The sequence below is a fragment of the Hemiscyllium ocellatum genome, chromosome 25 (genome assembly GCF_020745735.1).
Source record: "Hemiscyllium ocellatum isolate sHemOce1 chromosome 25, sHemOce1.pat.X.cur, whole genome shotgun sequence".
NCBI lineage: Eukaryota > Metazoa > Chordata > Chondrichthyes > Orectolobiformes > Hemiscylliidae > Hemiscyllium > Hemiscyllium ocellatum.
This window is the reverse complement of record NC_083425.1, coordinates 40,088,077-40,094,077: the sequence shown is the minus strand read 5'-3', so window position 1 is coordinate 40,094,077 and position 6,001 is coordinate 40,088,077.

The following is a 6,001-nucleotide window of genomic DNA, read 5'->3' as shown; positions in this document are numbered from 1 at the left end:
TCCAGGGGCTCAGTCAAGTTTGTGAGACATGACCTGCCCAGTACAAAACTATGTTGCCTATCGATAATAAATCCATAGTTTTCTAAGGAGGAACCCCAGTCAAAGATAAGGAAGTACTGGTACAGAACGAGGCATTACCAGAACATTGCGACAAAGGCAGAGATAGCAAGGGAATAGAGTGGACGAAGCCATCTCTAAGTGTCAGTGTGTTGATGATAGGCATTAATTAACAGTCTATCCCCAGAAACGGAGACAAAGAAGTTGAGGAGTTGGAGATGAAGGGAAGGATGGACATGGGAAGTGAAGGAGATGATGTTGTTCAGACAGGGAGGCGATCAGCAATCTCAGTCATCAATATTCTGGAAATTGAGGGGTTTCCCGTGGTGGGGATGGTGGCGGTGGCCTTGCTGATCTTTAAGGGACCCTATTCTCTCCCTAGTTACCCTTTTGTCCTCAATATATTTGTAAAAGCATTTGGATTCTCCTTAACTCTATTTGCCAAAGCTATCCCTTTTTGCCCTCCTGATTTCCCTCTTAAGTATACTCCTACTTCCTTTACACTCTCCTAAGGATTCACAGTTTCCTGCTGCTTACTCACCTCACCATGAAGATCCAATCTCTCCATGTCTCCATCCCCTACCACGATGGTCAGCCGACTCTCTGCTTCTCCCTTATACAAAGGCACAACTCCCATCAACCTGCCCTCCTCCGCTGCATCTGAGCTCATCCTCACATTGAACAACTTCTCCCCTAACTTCACTCACATCATCATGGGGTATATGGAACCTTCGTTTGGAGTAATGAAGGTTCCAAATACCCCATGATGATGTGAGTGACGTTAGGGGAGAAGTTGTTCAATGTGAGGATGAGCTCAGATGCAGCGGAGGACGGCAGGTTGATGGGAGTTGTGCCTTTGTATAAGGGAGAAGCAGAGAGTCGGCTGACCATCGTGGTAGGGGATGGAGACATGGAGAGATTGGATCTTCATGGTGAGGTGAGTAAGCAGCAGGAAACTGTGAATCCTTAGGAGAGTGTAAAGGAAGTAGGAGTATACTTAAGAGGGAAATCAGGAGGGCAAAAAGGGAAAGCTTTGGCAAATAGAGTTAAGGAGAATCCAAATGCTTTTACAAATATATTGAGGACAAAAGGGTAACTAGGGAGAGAATAGGGTCCCTTAAAGATCAGCAAGGCGGCCTTTGTGTGTAGCCGTAGAAGATGGGGTACACACTAAATGAGCATTTTGCATCAGTATTTACTGTGGAAAAGGATATGGAAGATATAGACTATAGGGAAATAGATGGTGACATCTTGCAAAATGTCTCGATTACAGAGGAGGAAGTGCTGGATGTCTTGAAACGCATAAAAGTGGATAAATCCCCAAGACCTGATCGGGTATACCCGAGTATTCTGTGGGAAGCTAGAGAAGTGATTGCTGGGCCTTTTACTGAGATATTTGTATCATCGGTAGTCACAGGTGTAGTGCCGGAAGACTGGCGGTTGGTTAACACCATGCCACTGTTTAAGAAGGGTGGAAAGGACAAGCCAGGGAACTATAGATCAGTGAGCCTGATGTTGGTGGTAGGCAAGTTGTTGGAGGGAATCTTGAGGGACAGGATGTACATGTATTTGGAAAGGCAAGGACTGATTAGGGATAGTCAATATGGTTTTGTGCATGGGAAATCATGTCTCACAAACTTGATTGAGTTTTTTGAGGAGGTGGCAGGGAGGATTGAGGGCAGAGCGGTGGATGTGATCTATGTGGACTTCGGTAGGGAATTCGAAGGATTTCCCATGGGAGACTGGTTAACAAGGTTAGATCTCATGGAATACAGGGAGAACTAGCCATTTAGATACAGAACTGTTCAAAGGTAGAAGACAGAGGGTGGTGGTGGAGAATTGTTTTTCAGACTGGAGCCTGTGACCAGTGGAGTGCCACAAGGATTGGTGCTGGGTCCTCTACTTTTTGTCATTTATATAAATGATTTGGCTATGAGTATAATAGGTATAGTTAGTAAGTTTGCAGATGAAACCAAGGTTGGAAGTGTAGTGGATAGCGAAGAGGGTTACATCCGATTACAACAGGATCTTGACCAAATTGGCCAATGGGCTGAGGATTGGCAGATGGAGTTTAATTCAGATAAATGCAAGGTGCTGCATTTTGGGAAAGCAAATCTCAGCAAGACTTATACAAAGAGACCTTGGAGTGCAGATTCATAGCTCCTTGAAAGTAGAGTCACAGGTAGATAGGATAGTGAAGAAGGCGTTTGGTATGCTTTCCTTTATTGGTCAGAGTATTGAGTACAGGAGTTGGGAGGTCATGTTGTGGCTGTACAGGACATTGGTTAGGCCACTGTTGGAATATTGCGTGCAAATCTGGTCTCCTTCCTATTGGAAAGATGTTGTGAAACTTGAAAGGGTTCAGATTTAGAAGGATGTTGCCAGAGTTGGAGGATTTGAGCTATAGGGAGAGGCTGAACAGACTGGGGCTGTTTTCCCTGAAGCGTCAGAGGCTGAGGGATGACCTTATAGAAGTTTACAAAATTATGAGGTGCATGGATAGGGTAAATAGGCAAAGTCTTTTCCCTGGGGTGGGGGAGTCCAGAACTAGAGGGCATAGGTTTAGGGTGAGTGGGGAAAGATATAAAAGAGACCTAAGGGGCAACGTTTTCACGCAGAGGGTAGTATGTGTATGGAATGAGCTGCCAGAGGAAGTGGTGGAGGCTGGTACAATTGCAACATTTAAGAGGCATCTGGATAGGTATATGAATAGGAAGGGTTTGGAGGGATATGGGCCGGGTGCTGGCAGGTGGAACAAGATTGCATTGGGATATCTGGTTGGCATGGACGTGTTGGATCGAAGGGTCTGTTTCCATGCTGTACATCTCTGACTTTCTGGATTGCTATAGACTTCAGTGTGAATAGGGTTGATCACAACCCTGGGTTATCCAGAAGTCTCTCAGAATGCATGATAAATGTCTCAGAGTCTAGCTATCGGGGAGAAAGGTAGAATGTGCACCTAGTCTGGGTTCCCCACTCCAAGTCTTGAAGCAGTTGGAGATGCGCACTAAATGCTGGCCTGGTCAGTAGCATCCATGTGCTGTTAATGAATTAATACACACTCCAAGGCTAGGAATTTCCTGTTTGAATTTAAAGGCTTGTAGTGATTAGTGTTTCATGATGCCATTTTGCCATAGCCGATGATGAGTGCAATCATGTGCTTCTCACCTCATTATTTATGCAAGTGAGATGTTGGGCATGTTCGTTGATTTGGTGAATGAGTCTAAAGTGCTTTCCACTGCTGCCACCTCATTTAAAGCCTAGCTGAACACCACTTCAAGTACTGCAGGCCAGTAATAAGCCAATTCACCCTGAAACTCTCAATAGATAATGCAGAAACACAAAAAGCCAGCTCCCACCTCATGGAGAGTGAGGTCACAAGACGATTGAGGATGAAATGCAGAGCAGGAGGTCTCCAGTCACTGCCACCAGATGCTTCCAGCCCAAGCACAGGTGATCTCTTGCACTCCATAAAGGGTAAGATGCAGTACTTTCTCTTCACTTCATCACACTCGCATGACCATCATTCATTCTAACTCTGCCACTGCAGGTGTTTTTCACCAAAACAGATGGACTCCAAACTCCATTTCCATTCAAAGACTCACATTCATCTCATTCTCAACAACTGTGAGCTCTTTCTGTCATCTGCCAGTCGTACTTACACGTTGGAGGTACCTCATTCACATTCTTGTTAGCTCAGGAATTGTTCTTGCATCCATTTCTATCATACTCCATCTTTGTCTTTGACTCACTTGTAGGGAAAATTGTGCCATAGTTGTGCCAGGAATCTAATTCAGGGTGGGAGTATAGAGAGTACTGAACATCAGGTTCCACGTGAGGTGAATGTAGTGGAGTTGGCCAGAAAGACCAGGCCCATTATGCTATGGGAGACAACAATGGACAACCAATCCAAAAAGCTACATTGTGTCGGCTTTTGTCTGACTATCATGGGCATGAACTCATTCATCTTCTGAAAATGCTTTTATCCCCCGCCTTCAACTAATTCCCTCTCTTATGCAGGCACTAGTGCTAAACAGAGAAGCTCCACAAGAATGCGATCACAGTCTGCACCCCTCAGTAATAGCTCCAATTCTAAGTGGAAGCTTGTGAAAGCTCAGATGATGCAGCAGCAAGACATTTACCTGTACTGTCCTGCAGCTCAGAGACTTTCATCTCTATGGATTTTCTATCTAGATTAGACTTGGGATATAATCTGGTTAGCACCTCACTAGCATGTCTCTGCAGGCTGAGGTTTCTGGAATGCAAGAGACTGCTGGAGACCAGGCAGCTGCTCAGCCCCATGCCAAAGACGATGCCTTTGTTTTCACTGTAAGTGACATACTCAAACTGCAGAGATAGGCCCTGGAATGTCAGGCAGGGGTGTCAGAGACTGCAATAATTGAAAAAGAAGTCTTCAGCATTCACACTCCTGTGATGGCTTCTGTCATGACGATAGATCAGAACCCAAAGCACTTTTGAACATATTGACCTTTTGATTCTAACATGTGTTTATTAAAAGAAAATTCCGGTGTCCAGAAGATGACTTTTGGTTTACAGTTCTTGTGTGAACACCTGGAATGTCACAACTATACAAAGTGAGGGCACCTTCAAACAAAAGTTGAAAAAGAAAGAGTCAATGAGGAAGCCATTGCCTGCAGACGTCTTTGTGTTTTACATGAGGACTTAATTGGGAGTGTTTCTCTTGATGTTGAGAATTGGACATTAGTACTCTCACCTGATTAAGTCACCATGCTCATTGCTATTCTCAGCACCTTAGAAAAGGGAAAAATTTCACCGAGGTCTCCAAACCATTGTCCCCACCATCATATTCCAATATTAGTTCTCAATGATCTGCCCTATAATAGAATGGATCTCCACCAATGTAGAAGGCTGCTACTCTCTGGGTACTATCTGCTGTCTGTTTGTTTCAAATGCATAATCCAATACCTCTGCCAACTTCCCCCAAAACACCTTTAACAATATTTAAAAATTGCATTCTGTATGAAGACTTCACAGTTTATAGGTAGCTACATGCCTCACTTCACTAACCAATAAACTTTGCAGAACTATAGTTTCCTGCCCTACTATAGCTGGCACTGTTATGAATGGAATTAATTTTTGACGAGCTAATTAGTCAATGTAGACAAGTTACAGTCTAGAACAGGCCTGAGCCTTCATATGAGGAGGAGACAGGCAACAGTTATTTGGTTGCAAGCTGCAGACGGAATATATTCAGGATTTAAAGTAGCAAACTGGATTGCAAATTTCTGGGGACAGTTACATTCATGTTATGTTTATCCTGTTTTCTATGAGGCATTGTGGTTTACATGATCACACCCAATATTATGGCAGTCTGCCATTTCTTGGATTGCTAATGTGGTCAGCTTTGGGGCTTAGGCTGAGCCTACTTTCCTTGCCAATGCACATGAGTTAGAATGGTTGGAACTGAGCAATTTAAAAATGTTGTATTTATATTAGCTCAAAAAACATACAGCAGCACTGTAATTGGAGAAAGGTACCATTTCCCTTTTGTGACTGAGTAGGAGTGAATGCACAATGTGTTGGCAGTGTCATCACAGCATTACTGCATGTGGTTACTCCTCATCACCATTGAAAAGATCAGGCATCCGCAATACTAGAACCACAAATCAATAGAGTTGTCCACTCTATTTCAATCCATTGCTCAAGGAAAACCGAAAGAACTGAGGATGCTGTAAATCAGAAACAAAAACAGAAATTGCTGGAAAAACTCAGCAAGTCTGACAGCATCTATGGAGAGAAAACAGAGTTAATATTTCAGGTCGAGTGGCCCTTCTTCAGAACTGATGATTGCTAGGAAAATGCCGGTTTATATGCAGACGTTAGGGTGGGGGGAGGAGGTAAGGAGTAAATGATAGATGGGGATAGAACCAAAGATAGAAAAGAAGGGAATCCAGAACTAGAT